The sequence below is a fragment of the Haliotis rubra genome, unplaced genomic scaffold, assembly GCF_003918875.1.
Source record: "Haliotis rubra isolate DU_JTF1 unplaced genomic scaffold, ASM391887v1 Scf34, whole genome shotgun sequence".
NCBI lineage: Eukaryota > Metazoa > Mollusca > Gastropoda > Lepetellida > Haliotidae > Haliotis > Haliotis rubra.
In genome coordinates, this window is record NW_025767013.1 from 2,692,636 (window position 1) to 2,710,368 (window position 17,733).

The 17,733-nt window shown below is 41.2% G+C and overlaps 1 long non-coding RNA gene across 3 annotated transcripts in view; it reads right to left on the reverse strand.

The window, feature by feature from the left end:
* Window positions 1-10,346, reverse strand: part of LOC124284624 — a 147,760-nt gene extending 137,414 nt beyond the window's left edge. For 2 of the 3 annotated variants that reach the window (XR_006900600.1, XR_006900598.1), the window contains exons 1-2: window positions 10,283-10,346; window positions 6,669-6,865 (exon numbers count right to left, since the gene is read on the reverse strand). This is a non-coding gene — a long non-coding RNA (uncharacterized LOC124284624). Of the gene's footprint in view, window positions 1-6,668; window positions 6,866-10,232 lie in introns of all 3 variants that reach the window. The other variant, XR_006900599.1, reaches the window with a different exon arrangement.
* Between the last annotated feature and the right edge of the window lie 7,387 nt (window positions 10,347-17,733).

Below are 17,733 nucleotides of genomic sequence, written 5' to 3' on the forward strand. Positions count from 1 at the left end.
GTGAGCGAGTGAGTACAAACACCAACAATTAACTGGTTTATCTCCTGTTCAGATAGCAGCTCTTTTGCCCTGATAAAAGGAAAACTTTGTGTAAATGTGAGAAAGTGCTCCTTCAGTTTCTTTAAAGAAACCTTGTTCACAATAAAAATAATTAAGCCTGGAAAGTGACATATATACAGTGGCCTACCTCACGAATAATGAATAACCCATTCAGACACATTATACTGACTCAGAACCCATCAGTCCTTGTTTTACCCATTAATGCCGAGCACCAGGCAGGGACCAACAAGTACCAAAGTTTAACATATTTAGGTATGACACGGCCGGGGATCGAACTGGCTACCTTCTGCTCTCTGCCAGATGCTCTAACCACTACACCACGGAGTCTGTGAGTCTGTGTTGGGTACAAGCTTCTTTAGTTGAACATTGCCCAGCTATACTGAAGCCTCAAGTGATGCAGCTTTCTGACTTTGGTGAAACTTACTAGTAGTGGTGGTCTGATTAATTGAAATAATCAAAGAGTCACAGAGACTAAACAACCAATCAATGTAACTCAGGGATAGAAATAAATTTTTTTCTAAGTGTGCCTTAGGGCACCAGACAAATATTTTAGGTGTGCATTTCAGAAATCAAGTATGCCCACATGTTTTTAGAATAAATGACAATGACGATAATCATTTGAAATTTAGTGTTAAATAAAGAAATGGGTTTATGAACATTCAGAAATGTATGGTATTATTCAGTTTGGTAAAAAATAATTGTTTGGGGGATTAAATGACTAAATGTGAGCTATGTCTCCAGAAAATTAGGCGTGTCGAAAGGGCACAGAGAACATCTTTCAACCGTGTCATTTCAATATTTACCGTGCCATGGCACACTAATATATGGGGTATTTCGAACCCTGGTAACCTTTTCCTGAAAACTAAATGTCTTTCAAACACTTGTCTTGATTGTGTCAGACATTGTGTTGGTACAGCCATTTAATGAATTACTGCATGGACATGGGTAGATGTAGGGGGAAAATGTACTAATTCTACTCAGGTGCATAAAACGTTGAAGATGCTGAAAAACACAAATACCATATATATTGTTTGCTTCTCTCTAGGTTATTCTGTATTTGGGGGAGAAAACTGATATTATAGTCAAACTACAACACATATGACTTTTAATGAGTCAAAGTATGGCATTTATGATAACTGCGGCATCCATTTTCTGTCATCCAAAGTCCATTTCAATACATCCAAGGTGTCACTCGAGGTAATCTTGGACTTGACGACATGGTAATTCCTGGGTTATGTGCTCTATAATGACAATAGGATAAAACATCACAATGTATTTTGGTTTGTACAATGTTCACCCCTCTCTACACCGCTGTGTTTGGGGGACAAAACAGTGAACACTATACTGAAGAAAATACAGTACCAAAGCACTTTAGTACAGCATGCTTAGTAGGACATCCTTTGCCACATGTCACGTCACCCTATACTTTAACTGCGGAAATGTCTGGAAGCAATTGAAACAATCTGTCTATAAGACAAATGTCACATTCACTGAGACATTCAGGCAATCATACAAGTTTCTATATCAATATCTAGGTGTCAGTGTACATGTATAATGAAACTCCTAAAGCAGTTATTCCACATGGCGAGAGATTATTCCATACTACTGACAAAAGAATAACCATCGCACTGCTCTTGAACAAAATTTAATCACACTGAAATATCACACTGTGCATGAAACAGCAGGTGATGCAGTCATTATAGAGAGGAGAAGGAGAGCATGGATATTCCCAAGTTGCCTAAATGTTTTGCAAGTCAAAAGGTATTTTTTCAAATGAAGTGCTGTCAAATGGAGAGGTTGCAATAAGATCTGGATGGGGTTGTGATGAGATCTGGGTTGGGTTACAATAAGATCTGGTGGGGTTGCAAAGGGATCTGGATGGGGTTGTGATGAGATCTGGGTTGGGTTACAATAAGATCTGGGTGGGGTTGCAATGAGATCTGGATGGGGTTGTGATGAGATCTGGGTGGGGTTACAATAAGATCTGGGTTACAATGAGAAGGGCTGATCTGGTGGGGTTGGAGATCTGGTGGGATCTGGATGGGGTTGTGATGAGATCTGGGGTGGGGTTGTGATGAGATCTGGGTGGGGTTGGGTGGGGTGATGAGATCTGGGTGGGGTTGTGATGAGATCTGGGTGGGGTTGTGATGAGATCTGGGGTGGGGATCTGGGTGTGATGAGATCTGGGTGGGGATCTGGGTGGGGTTGTGATGAGATCTGGATGGGGTTGTGATGAGATCTGGGTGGGGTGAGATGTGGGGATGGGTTGTGATGAGATCTGGGTGGGGTTGTGATGAGATCTGGGTGGGGTTGTGATGAGATCTGGATGGGGTTGTGATGAGATCTGGTTGTGATGAGATCTGGATGGGGTTGTGATGAGATCTCTGGGGTTGTGATGAGATCTGGTGGGGTTGTGATGAGATCTGGATGGGGTTGTGATGAGATCTGGGTGGGGTTGTGATGAGATCTGGGTGGGGTTGCTATAACATCTGGTGGGTTGTGATGAGATCTGGGTGGGGTTGTGATGAGATCTGGGTGGGGTTGTGATGAGATCTGGGATGGGGTTACAATGGGATCTGGATGGGGTTGTGATGAGATCTGGATGGGGTTGTGATGAGATCTGGGTGGGGTTGTGATGATGAGATCTTGTGGATGGGGTTGTGATGAGATCTGGGTGGGGTTGTGATGAGATCTGGGTGGGTTGTGATGAGATCTGGGTGGGGTTGTGATGAGATCTGGATGGGGTTGTGATGAGATCTGGATGGGGTTGTGATGAGATCTGGGTGGGGTTGTGATGAGATCTGGATGGGGTTGTGATGAGATCTGGGTGGGGTTGTGATGAGATCTGGGTGGGGTTGTGATGAGATCTGGGTGGGGTTGTGATGAGATATGGGTGGGGTTGCTATAACATCTGGTGGGTTGCAATGAGATCTGGGTGGGGTTGTGATGAGATCTGGGTGGGGTTGTGATGAGATTTGGATGGGGTTGCAATAACATCTGGTGGGTTGCAATGAGATCTGGTGGGGTTGCAATGGGATCTGGATGGTGTTGCAATGGGATTTGGATGGTGTTGCAGTAGGTGGTGATGCAATGAGATCTAGGTGGGAATTGCAATAAGATCTGGATGGGGTTGTGATGAGATCTGGGTGGAGTTTAAATAAGATCTGGTGGTGTTGCAGTGGGATCTGGATGGTGTTGCAATATGATCGGGATCCTGTTGCAATGAGATCTGAATGGGGTTGCAATGAGGTCTGGATGGTGTTTCAATGAGAGACTGGATGATGTTGAGGTGGGTGGTGTTGCAATGAGAGCTTGATGGGGTTGCATTGAGATCTGGATTGTGTTTCAATGAGGTTGTGTTTCAGATCTGGATGCAAGAGAGACTTGATGATGTTGCGGTGGGTAATGTTGCAATGAGATCTGGATGGGGTTGCAATGAGATCTGGGTGGGGTTGCATTGAGATCTGGGTGGGGTTGCATTGAGATCTGAGTGGGGTTGCAATTAGATCTGAATGGGGTTGCAATGAGGTCTCGATGGTGTTTCAATGAGAGACTGGATGATGTTGCAGTGGGTGGTGTTGCAATAAGATCTGGACAGGGTTGCATTGAGATCTGGTTGGGGTTGCAGTGAGATCTGGGTGGGGTTGCAATTAGATCTGGTGGGGTTGCAATGGGATTTGGATGGTGTTTCAATGAGATCTGGATGGTGTTGCAGTGGGTGGTGTTGCAGTGATATCTGGGTGGTGTTTCAATGAGATCTGGGTGGGGTTGCAATTAGGTCTTGATGGTGTTGCAGTGGGTGGTGTTTCAATGAGATCTGGGTCGGGTTGCAATGAGATTTGGTTGTGGCAGACCCAAACAACTGACATCCAGATCTTAAAGTTCCTCCTATAACATTCATTGCACTATTCAATTATTGAAATCTGCCCCCGTAGGCAAGAAAGCATTTCATTAAATACCAAGAAGACAATTCAAACATCCCCAATCAAAAACTGTCTCTTTGCAGCCATCCTGGAAAACAGGTCATCCAGTGCAGGATGCGACCCTGGGAGCTAACCACCTGTGTTAGATTGGGTTGGGCTGGGCCATACTATGGACTTGCTATGCACCAATGCAGTAACCCAATGCAGTTTCACCAGTGTTCAGAGGTGAGGTGAGGTGAAATTGGGTTGAACGTCGTGCTTGAGAATATTTCGCTCATATGACGACGTGCATGCATGTGTATGTGCGGCTGCTTGTACTAGCCCAGTCTGAAGCTGGTTTTATAGTGCTAGCCCACTGAGATACCATGCTGCAGTGAAGCATGAATACCCCACTCAGACACATTATACTGACTCCGAGCCGACCAGTCCTTGTTGTTCCCATTAATGCCGAGGGCCAGGTAGGAACAAACAAGTACCATATTTTAACGTCTTTTGGTATGACGCGGTCGGGGATCGAACCCACGACCTTCCGCTCTCTGGGTGGACGCTCTAACCACTACACCACAGAGGCGGTCACCTGTGTTCAGATGGACAAATACAAAGCAGTTAGTGGTATCACAGGGCAATAAGTCTTTACCATGATAGAGTGCTAGTGACATGGTGGGGGGCAATATCAAAACTGACAGGCAAACAAATCCTGTTATTTTGAATAGACATTGACTGGACAGTAATATGTTAAAGAAATGTTCTGCCATGTTGCTGTTCCATTCTTTAGAATTATCAGCAGAAATTTTTAACTGCAAGAAAGCAAAGCCAGACCATGTGGTGCCCAGGTCATCATCACCAGTTATCTCTGATGAAGAGCCAGACAGGCATTAGAATGGAATGGAAAGTCCTGTAACATGTCCCCGCCAGAGCATCTGTGGGACCAGCATCTTGGGCTGAAAGTCTGGGAGACCCAACACCTGCCACCATGGCCCAAGTAAGGGGAGGTTTCCTTGGCAGAATGGCAGGTAATGCCATGGGAACCATATACAAGTTCATCAACGATTGTGATCAAGGTGCCATGCATGACTTGCCTAATTTGATGGACATGCAATATATTGATTAATACACCCAGAATATATTTACATTGATTCATATAATACCTTCACTATCATTTTATCAGTTCCCAGAATACATATCATGAGTAAACTTTTGTGAACAACATTCTATGTGGTGAGGGTGGCATATACATATTATAGCAACATCTTGGCAGAGAGACACCAAACATCAGTTTCACATACCATATCAATGTGGAAATTGAACCTGAACATTTGGTGTGACGAGCTTCTGCCTTCAACACTAGCTTACCTCATATCTGATGACATATGATGATAGTAGTATATGTCACGCCTGACGTGTATGCGACATGTAAAACTATTTCCCACAAGACCGTTTCAATACTTGGTCATTACACACATCCTTACTTTCACAAGACAATTTCAACATAAATGCTCAATGTTATAAAAATATATTTACAATAAATGTAGGCTTGTAGACTTGCCACACATTTCATGTGTAGATTTTCTCAAAAGCACCATTCGAGATTTCTACCAAAGCACTGACCTTTAAATTATATAGCAGACAATTTGACACTTGAGATTTGATAATTACTGGTGTCTGGACAAAGATTAAGTGTAGACAGTACAGATGGGATTAGTTCCTACTCTGGGGAATACCCACCAACATTTAGCACATAATAGAATTTCATTCACAACTTATGCCAGAGTTGATTTACTGCAGAACATCGGGAGAGTGATGACCATTTCGTACCACTTTTAGTAATATTAAAGGGGCGGTGGGGTAGCCTAGTGGTTAATGCGTTGGCTCGTCACGCCGAAGACACGGGTTCGAATCCCAACATGGGTGCAATGTGTGAAGCCCATTTCTGGTGTCCCCCCGCCGTGATGTTGCTGGAATATTGCTAAAAGCGGCGTAAAACCAAACTCAGTCAGTCAGTCAGTAATATTAAAGCCTTGCTCATGTGAAGGGTAAATGTCAGAACTTCTTTGAAAATTATTTTTCACAAACATATCTGAAGTTCTGGGTCATTTGTTCTGGAACCAGCCTGTTCCACAAGACAGTCTGGGCACTGTGTACTGTATTTGCATTGATCATGGAAGGTTCTTGCCCTAAAGTGTTCATGCCACTAACTTCTATCGACTTTAAATGTCAAGTCAGGCATGTTTTCGATAATATGTCCATATGTGACAATGATATACAGCTTTATACATCGTACATCTTTACATACAATAAATAACCCTTTAACCCTATATCTGACGAGAGTAAGTTTGCTTTTTGCCATCAATATTGAACTTAATACGGCAATGGCCGAAAGCTCTGAGTTGGAATGCAGAAGCAAAAAACGAGTGTGTCCTTATATAAACACTATCAACCAAACAGTTGTGATAATGCGCACTTCATACAAGTGTTAATAATCAATAAACCAGATAAACACCCCTTGATACATATCTGAATCACCTGGATCCGATAAATAGACATCTGCACCATAAACGTGTCAAGGGCTTGTTATTATCCCATTATTTTTCACATATAAATGATATCATAACATTTAATATTGTATAATAACATATCTAATTTCATGTAATAAATAAAGCTATCTCCACTTCCAAGAGTACGCACCTTGATCAATAGATAGCTTGACCTTGAATGACCCCTGGAGTCCCATGGCACCTTGCTTTGTTTGGACTGTATGATGCAGATCACTGGAAATTCCACAGGTCCTTAAACAGACAATTCCTCCATGTTTTCGCATATTGAAGCAAGTAGACGAATTCAAGAGCCCAATCAATGTCCTGCGGTCAATAGAACTCTTTTGACTGAAACGAAAGAAATGATGGAGCCGTTTTGATTTACCAGTAAACACTGTTATTCTGTGTGATTAATTTTACACCAAATTCTCATCATAACGACTCATGGATTGTTTGCTTAATACAAATGACAATTACATTTCTCATTTGGCCTTCACATCGCTGATTGATCATTGATGGAGAAAAACAAATATGGTTCTATTTTGTCGAAGCTCCTTCAAATAAATGTTAAGTCAGATCTACACAAATAGGAAGATAAACACTTCTAAAGTGACGCAACGTAACAATCAACTCAAAACATTTGTCGATATTCTCCACCCTTGTATTGAGTGAAACTGTGTTAACTGAAGGGGTAGAGCCTATGAAAACAAGCTCTTGTTAACACATTGTATAAAGCCAATATTTACAATATGTCGCTTACTTGATCAAAAGGTAGTGCTGCACATACACAGAAAGTCGTGTTGATCATGCTGAATAGCCTCATACTTCATTTGACACCAAAATTTCAATACTGAATTAAAACAAAAAGCTGTTATGGTTTGAAAAAAATGTTTGACAAAATAACCTATTTGATAATTTTGTTAATAACCTTTATTTATTTGAACTTTTCTGTTTTATCTTAAAAATAATTAAACAGGCACATGATTTCAAAAACAGCAAACAGGCTATGTCTGTACTGATCAATACTCATATGTGTTGTAAGAGGCGACTAACGGCATCGGGTGGTCAGGCTTGCTGACTTGGTTGACACATGTCATCGTATCCCAAATGTGTACATCAATGTTCATGCTGTTTGATCACTGGATTGTCTGGCCCAGACTCAATTATTTACAGACAGCTGCCATATAGGTGGAATATTGCTGAGTGCGACGTTAAACAACAAAGAAACAAACATTACTACCCAGTACATGAATCTTCATTAAAATAGTATGCTACACAAAACCTAAAGGGCAACTAATCCTTTAATATTAATGGTTAATCTGGGGTGGTGGGGTAGCCTAGTGGTAAAAGCTTTCGCTCGTCATGCCGAAGACCTGGGTTCGATTCCCCACGTGGGTACAAGTATTAAGCCCATTTCTGGTGTCCCAACCGTGATATTGCAGGAATATTGCTAAAATCAGCGTAAAACCATACTCACTCACTGGTTAATCTAATATTTGAGCAACATTCCACCAATGTCATGGCAGGGGACACCAGAAATGTGCTTCACGCATTGTGCCCATGTGGGGAATCGAACTCTGGTCTTCGGCACGATGAGTGAACGCCTTAACCACAAGGCTATGCCACCGTTTCCCCTGAAGGATCTAGGAACCTTAGGAACATACCATCGAAATTTCATGTCACACAATCCTGTGAGTGAGTGAGTGAGTTTAGTTTTACGCCACACTCAGCAATATTCCAGCTATATGGCAGCGGTCTGTAAATAATCGAGTCTGGACCAAACAATCCAGTGCTCAACAGCATGAGCATCGATCTGTGCAATTGGGAACCAATGACATGTGTCAACCAAGTCAGCAAGCCTGACCACCCGATCCCGTTAGTCGCCTCTTACGACAAGCATAGTTGCCTTTTGTGGCAAGCATGGGTTGCTGAAGACCTATTCTACCCCGGATCTTCACGGGTCCACACAATCCTGTACCTATATAGACAAACTTTATGGATAACACATAACTTTTTTTATTTCATGAGTTCAACATTTTGCTACAGATTTTCATACCATTGTCAAGCAAGAATCTGAAAAGAAACATCACAAATTTAAAGTTGTTATCCATAAAGTTTGTCTATATTCTCGGTTACAAAGCAGAAATGACCTTATCTGTTCTGAAACATCACACTCATGTAATAAGAGAAGTTATCCTTAAAGTTTGTCTATATTGTACATCCCAACTTCTAAAATGCCAGTCAAAGAAGTAATCCGGTAACTTTCATAATATTTCAAAGCCTGAATATTTTCACATTTATAGATATACATCATGGAATTGATACTTTACATGAACTGAACCCTCAAAGTAGTACAGCAGAACTTGATACTTCTAAATGTACTCTATTTCATCAGTGAGTTTAGTTTTACACCCCACTCAGCAATATTCCAGCTATATGGCGGCAGTCTGTAAATAATCGAGTCTGGACTAGACAATCCAGTGATCAACAGCATGAGCATCGATTTACACAATTGGGAACCAATGACATGTATCAACCAAGCCAGCGAGCCTGGCCCCCCGATCCCGTTAGTCGCCTTTTACGACAAGCATGGGTTACTGAAGACCAGTCCTAACCCGGATCTTCACGGGTGCCTATTTCATCAATTGATCACTACACTGACAAAACTTAAAAGGTGAAAGCTAAAATGATAACTCTTTTATAAAACAAGATACATTACTTAATATCTGTGTTTTGTCAGTGATCATTAACAAGTTCAAGTAACACATATCAGGAAAATGAGAGAGTATGGTTTTAATGCTGCTTTAAGCAATATTCCAGCAATATCACGGTGGGGGGACACCAGAAATAAGCTTCATACATTGTACACATGTGGGGAATCAAACTGGGCCTTCGGTGTGACCAGCCAACACTTTAACCACTAGGCTACCCCACCCCACCCTGATCAGGAAAATGATGTAGTTTCCTCATCAACTGCTCATTGGCTGGGGAGCAGAACACCTGAATGCAGCTGAAAATTCAATTAACCTGTTTAAATTTGAAGTGATTTTCAATTACACATCAAAGGAAGTACATACTGCCACATGCTACAGTGATGGTTTAACTTCATGTCAAAGCTTTTCAGAACCATTCTGCCCATGCTATCATGTACAACCTTGTAACTAGAAGCATCCCCATTGTATCTGGAGCGGTTTTCTTTTTTCCAGCATTGAAATAAATTCCCACTGAAAGTTTTTCAACATGATTGATTGGATTCCTAAAAGATTCCATATGCATTTACAGCTAATTCAGATTACATTTGCGATCCTCTGTTGAAATAAACACATGTGAAAAAGCTTGGTGAATTAAAATAACATTTTCTGTCATCAATAAGTGAAAGGGTTTTGATAACTGAATATTTCATGTATGATAAGCCTCATCCAGCTACAAGGAACACATTTATGTGGCAATTATTCGAATGCATGTGGTCTTTAATCGTCAACTCATGACATTTTTGCGGTTCTCTATCCCAATTATTTCATCAAACGCAACGTGTGAGATAGCATGCGAAATCATTAGAAGACCACCCTTGGCGGCGCCCATGACACCTCTAATGCCTTAAGCAACTGATGACCTCCGACTCCACGTGCTGCACGGATTGCACGTGCATTTCTCAACAGGGGGTTATTGTTCCACCTGTAGACAAAATGTCACATTGGGCGAAAACAAATATTACCCATGTAAAACATCCCAGTAATCCTTGTTACACAGAACCAATACATTTACCCCAGGTATTTCAAACACCGGCACTGCGGAATGCCTTGATGAATTCCGCCGACATGTGCAATCGCGAAGCAAGATGCTATCTCCCTTCCGACAACTGGAACATCAAGAGAACCTCAACGGTACCGACAGGTTCGGTTTACGTACGGGCACTTTCCGAATAGGCATTGAAACATGGCTTGAAAGAGTTACCGTCGTACTAATTTTAAGTGCTAATTATTGGATAAGGCATGGAATGTTCCCGACTAGTGGAGCAAATTTCACCAACTGATTGAAATGGTCCTTAAAACAATGGTACTTTGTTGGGTTCGTTATTTCCATTCAAATGGCCCTTGTAGCAATCAAGTTCTTTATTTCACAAAGAGAATTCCTTATCCTCTGGCAAATGACTCGAAACGCTGACATATTCCCGTTTACTGCTCTGGTTAACTTTCGGGGCGACTACACTAAAAGTGGTTTAACAACAGATGAAGGATAACAAAACCAGCAGAGGCTTAGCGGTGTAGGTTACCTGGAGACCAATAAAAATATAATTCAATCTTGAAGAATTCATTAAGTCAACTATATTTTTTTCCTTGCAAATGTCACAAAGTTTGTTTCCGCACTCGACGATGTCAGCAACATGGAAATGTTATTAAATTTCTTTCGTTAATCGATGGAGAGAACAACCAGCGTATTTGTACGATAAACGTTTACTAGGCCATAAAGGTGTAGTCATTTAACAACATAGCTCCAGTCAAGCACTCCCTGGAATAATTAAACTTGCGGGAGAATCATACGAGCTGGTTTTATTTCGAACATGAAAAAGAAAGACAAACTTTGAATATCAATCATTGAAAAAGAAATTTTCCTTCAAGCTGAAGCATTGCCATACCTCCGCATGGAAATCAGTTGCATTCAGCTTAATACTGTTCCCGATAGTCTGTCATAGAGACTCTGAAGCAAATACATGTATATCCAAGAAAGCCCACGCAAGTCTAGACAAGGAAGTCTCAGGGCTCCTTTTGATTATATTTTATTTTTTTTCACTATGAGCTTTTTTCTGTAAAATATGTTCATTTCAGAGACTAGTTGTTAGTCTATGTTCCCCACAGAGACTTTAGGCTGTCGTTTATTCCTCAGAACTAGGGTCTATTAAAATGTGGGAAGTACTCTGTTGATCCTTCGGTAAAGCGATCTCAAATCTACGAAGTATATATATATCGGATGTAATTACCCACTTTGAACTAAGACCGTTTTCGCATAACTGGGCACAGTCGTGAGACTAATATTTGGTCCCCGAAATAATTCAGTGTTTTCGGGGCTTGTTTTGAATTTATAACTAAATAGCTAATTTTAACTAAATAGTCAAAAGTTAAGAAAAAAGATGAGGCATTCTGGACGTGAGTTGAATTTATTTCTTTATTGTTTCTCTTGGGTCTTGGAGACACATCAAGTCAACGTTGCTCTCGAAATGTACATGTGATAGAGAGAAGGTATATTTTCTTACGTACAAATATACAGACATTGACGATCCAGTCGTGTAAGGGCTGCAAATCGTTTTGAATAATTGCACCCTTACACATGCTAAATTACAGGTTTGGTCTACTAATGCCTACAGGGGAAATAGCTACAGGGAATAATAGCTACAAAGTTTGTTGTGACAGCGAAACGCTTACCTGCACACAAGTGGACTGTACCAGTTAGTGTGCACTAATGCCTACAGTGGGATTAGGGGAGTAGAGGGCAAAGAGCAAGTAGCAGAGGCTATGCTTCACCTACTCCTGTATCGCCTGTTAATCCCGAATGCATTTCTTTGAGTTTCTTCGTTTGTCATCACCGCATCAAATCTTATAAATGTCTAAATCCTACATCATTGCTGGATTTCTTCGAAAATTAAACTAACTTGGCTGAAATACTCATCAAAGCGTTGTTAAAACGATTTTTCTCACAATACTTAAAACCACACCAAAGTTTTCTTTCCAGGAATTCCGTATATAAACCACTACTTGTATACATAACCATTGCGAATTACTCAACATAGGGCAGGCATGACAGTGGTGTGGTTCGATGTGGCAGCATCGGTTGACCGTTAGACTAACGCTTAGTCTCTAAATGTATACCATTTTGATAGAAACAAAAAAATCCATTTAAACTGAAACGGACCTCCAGTGTACTCAGAGATTCAGGACTTGAGGAAATCTAGACATGCTTCACTTAGGTTTTTTGCTTTATGGTGAGGGCTTGGGGGAACGGAGAATAATGCGTTTCAGAGACTGCGATCTAGTCTGTTTCGTAGTCCTTTAAAGTCACTATTTTCCCTTCCGCCCAGCCCTTTCTGCAATGTAAATGCCCTAAACGAAGCGTCTAGATTTCCTCAGGCACTGGGTCTCCTTTCCAATTTACAGGAAATTATTTGTTTCAACTAAATTATATGTCTTCAGAGACTAAGCGTTAGTTTAACTGTAACTGTACACCAGGATGCTACTGACACCTTAGGTCAGCACCAGACTTGACCACTTCCTTTACGTCAACGCTGATTCGTCAGCGGAACTAGATTCCCCCCCATCCCTTTTTCGGATCTTCATTCGATTGCGTTAAAGCGATCCTGTCAAAGCAAAATAACTTAAAATGCGCGGATGTGATATTTATTCAAGATTTTTAAGCTTTTCTGTCTAAAAGCATTACACAAGGACGGACTTCCTGCAAACTGATCACTGCCACGACAAACCCAACTTTGCTTTTTTAGTGAAACGAAGTGTATAAAAAGTAAAGTTTGAGTTCGTCAATCGCGGCATCATATCCAGTTGGTGAAACTGGTCTAATGGCCTGGAATACCATTAGCGCTGAGATGACACTTGGCTGGGCGAACATGTTGGCCTACAGTGGTGTGGTGTACCACCGAGATTAACCCCAGATCACCTAAAAGTGCTGTCGTTTACCTTTCTTCTTTGTTCTCCATTTCGTAATGCAACATGTATTTATATCACTGAAATGTTCAATCTCTGTTGTGTAAACTTTAAAACCTTAAATCTTTATAATGATATATAACCTTTGTGGAAATGGAAAGTCAGAGATGAGTTGATAATGCATTGTTTGGTTTGTGTTCTCCAATTGATGTACACGAGATTTAAGTGTGTGATTTGTCCAGTACGTCGATCAGCTGATGATCTTGTTAATTGACAACGTTCAGTGCAGGGCGGCGTGATGCCATTGTCACGTCACCTGTGACGTCGGCAACGTGGTGCCCTATCACCAACATCGACATCTTGAGCTTAATAGATGAAACTTTCATCACAAATTACACTTCAATTTCATTTAGGATGATACACGTATCGATCCATGCTCAGTAATTTCAACATTAATTCACTCGGAAGATAAAAAGTTCCATTTTTCGAAGCTCTGGTATGCTTTTCCAACTTTCCAGAAATAAAGGCTCTAAGTGCATGTGTGTCGTGAGCGTGTTGAGTAGAGTGGCTCTGTCAAATGGAGGTGACGTCTTACTTGTAGAATTACGCAATCCGGCAATTTAGGTAGAACGATTCCCCACAGTTGCTCGAATGTCTACGTCCCGTTCCACAAACTTATCGCAGCTACGATAAAGTCGTTAAAGAACATGAGTTACGATCATCTTAGACCTGGGATTGCATTGCTGCAACAACATAAACGTCGGAATCACTGCAACATGACTGACGTAAGTCAACGTCAAAGTACAGGAGTTACGATCACCTTAGCGCTGAGTTCGTTTTGCTGCAACAACATAAACGTCGGAATCGCAGCAACATGACTGTCCGTAAGTCAACGTCAAAGTACAGGAGTTACGATCACCTTAGCGCTGAGCTCGTTTTGCTGCAGCAACACAAACGTCGGAATCACTGCAACATGACTGTCGTAAGTCCACGTCAAAGTACAGGAGTTACGATCACCTTAGCGCTGAGTTCGTTTTGCTGCAGCAACACAAACGTCGGAATCACTGCAACATGACTGTCGTAAGTCCACGTCAAAGTACAGGAGTTACGATCACCTTAGCGCTGAGTTCGTTTTGCTGCAGCAACATAAACGTCGGAATCACTGCAACATGACTGTCGTAAGTCAACGTCAAAGTACAGGAGTTACGATCACCTTAGCGCTGAGTTCGTTTTGCTGCAGCAACACAAACGTCGGAATCACTGCAACATGACTGTCGTAAGTCCACGTCAAAGTACAGGAGTTACGATCACCTTAGCGCTGAGTTCGTTTTGCTGCAGCAACACAAACGTCGGAATCACTGCAACATGACTGTCGTAAGTCCACGTCAAAGTACAGGAGTTACGATCACCTTAGCGCTGAGTTCGTTTTGCTGCAGCAACACAAACGTCGGAATTGCAGCAACATGACTGTCCGTAAGTCTACGTTAAAGTATAGAAGCTGCGGTTGCCTTAGCAACGCGATCGCTTTATTGAAACAATGTAAACTTCAGGATAACAGCAAATGAACAGCAATAAGACGAAGGTGTAACGATCACCTGTGCGCGACGGTATCATTTTGAAAACAATGCAAGTTTGAGGATGTCAGCTCCACAACTGTCGTAAGTCCATGTTAACGTATAGGAGTTAAGATCACCTTATCGCTACCGCCATTTGGGAAACGAGACCCTGGATCCCAATTTCAGTCCATGTCTAGACTATAACCAACGAAATGTGCGAAACTGATACACTGATTCTGCCTTGTTTAGGCAATCACGAACTCTCAGACTTGTACACAAGTCTTTGTCAGCAGATAACCAAAATGGTGTCTCAAACGACTTGAATGAATTTTAATTAGACTCTAAATTTGCCGACATTATGTACCCCGTTGATTCATTTTCTGCAACATATGAAATCTGAATCCGTAGTGAGACCGTAGATTTTGTTACCTTATTTAAGGAACCATCGCATATTCAGAAAATAGAATCAAATGAAAACTATGTTCTTTTTCACCGCCGACGGTACAGAAAGATTTAACAATACGTATTCCAAGGATTGTGTACTGAACTACAACTTATGGCACAATAAGTTCCCATTTTATACTCTCGCCTTTCCAACCCAAATATAATTTTCAGATGACTTTAAAATCCTGTACAATGCATATCTTTCGGTGCTTTTCGACTCACCGACCAAATGTTTCACCCTAAAAATCCGTAGTCCTGCATAAAAGGTATGGCCAAACATTAGGTACTACTTGTCAAAGACGATAAACAGGATTTGATCAAGGAACATTCTTCACTTCAAGCTCGATATTCTTTGTGTATAATCGTATATTGAGATACTAACAAGACAGATTGTAGAGTTAGGTAAACACGGAGAGTAGGTCAAAGTGAAAATTTGGTCAAATGGCGCAACACCTAATTGTGGAAATTTGCAGGGCACCCTTTGTACTATTACAACTTCAAAACCACTCGTAGATTCCTGGTACAAGCAGCAACGGCAGGTGATTCTTCAACTATACCCCATGTCCTTGTGTCACTGATACCTTCATGGTTGCCCGCCATTGAGTCAACCATTACAGCAATCCATGATTTCAATTTGTCCGAAAAAACGTTTCCTGTCCTGTCTGTGTATGTGTGTCATTCACCTGCAGATGGGCACATAAGTGGTTAATCGCAACGCTAGAGCAATCGTAAAAAACATCAAGAAAAAAACATAACGTCGCCCCTGGCGGGAAAGGCGTATACTATTAATATTTCAAACCATCCTCCCTTTTTAAAAGTATCCCCCTATTACCATCTTCTAACCCACCTTTATAGTTAGATTAAGAGCTATATATATGTAATAATGTGTAATTACTTTTATGGCTTGCCCGTGGCAAGGCCTACCTAGAAAAGAAAGAACTTGTAGGTTATCCAAGCACCTGCTGATGGACTTGTAAATCCCGTTCACAACAAAGGCGTATTCCTTTATCAATTATAGCTATTCGCTCATGGCCAAATTTGGTTTTAAATTATGAGCCCGCTCTGAGAATTTAAACATTATTCGTGGGTGTGACAATTTTTTAAAATTGATTACCTGGTGTGAAACCTTTGTGGTTATCGTGTACTACCTCTGGCAGTTACCATGCAAACTGAGGGATGGAATGTAGTTTTAAGCTGCAGAATGTGACATTCAACTTCACGATGGCCTGTAACAAATTTGGCAACCAGTTAACTGACTGAACGCCCTCGAGGCACGATACTACGCAGTCAGACGAATCGTTGACTTGACCAACTAATCCCCATTTACTCGGGCCCAACCCTCAGCATGATCATAACGTATGGATACGTGCACTACCGGACAAAAGAAAGTAACACCCATGTTCGATGTTGATTCATGAAATGGTTATTCCATGGCAGTACATGACAGTAGAGTCTGTTATTTATATTCTTTTAGAAATTATCATTTAAACTATTAATTATTACCTTAGAGAATTGTGCAAGTCTACCCACGAGTGAGTGAATTCAAACTTAACGTAAACGTCGGTCATTATTTCTTCCATACAGAGACAATATCAGGTTGATGCATGTACACAAGCGTATCATAAATACGAAGGTACATTTGTAGGACATTTGTTGAACATATTTTTAACTTGACAATATTTTTACAACGCGGGCAAGAAACCACCATCAACTACATTGCCAGCTGTTGGTTGTACACAATACCAGCCAATACTGAAAACGGTCACCAATGGGATGGCTTAAAAGACTGTTCCCCTTATGTCAGGCATCAGGAAGACCCCCTCCACCACACACACACACCCACCCTCCAGGAAGCAACTATATGTGTTTACTATAATACACCACGAAATCAAATGAAACCATACAGTGTAAAAGGAGGACTTGGGTATCGCTTCAATACTACGCAAATATCAACATCGGAGTGACCGAGGTTACAACATTTCTCGTGTAATATCATATGGATTTTATGAAATATTAATATTCCTGTTTCCACGAAAGTATCGCAATCTATTTGCAATGTTCATATTTAATACTTACTACTGGCAGCGGCCTGTATGTAGGTTAATGGAAAAGGTAATCATCAGTGGGACAAATTCCGCTTTATCCATTTGATATTTTAACGCCAATAACATTTTAAAAACAATTAAAAAAAACACTCCCCAAAAACAAAACGGCTTGACGAGATTCCAGTAATTAACTATATATATACACTTTTATTCCTCCATAGGAGAGTACATAGAAATGCAATAATTCGATAAATTAGGGTTTAGAGTTGATTGAAACAGATATACAGAATTATGCACAGAGGGAGGATAGTCCTTTCACAACAGTCTCTATGTACGACCATAGGTCGTCATCTGCCAGAGTCACAGGGGGTCGGCAGGACAGCAGACAGCAAACCAGGTCATGATCTGCCTTGTCATGCAAGCTCACACTCAGGTCCACAGGTCCTACTTGGATGAGGTCGCACCACAGAAGGTCTCCCGTCTCTGTTTTGACCTCACAGGTACATATGGCATGTACCAGG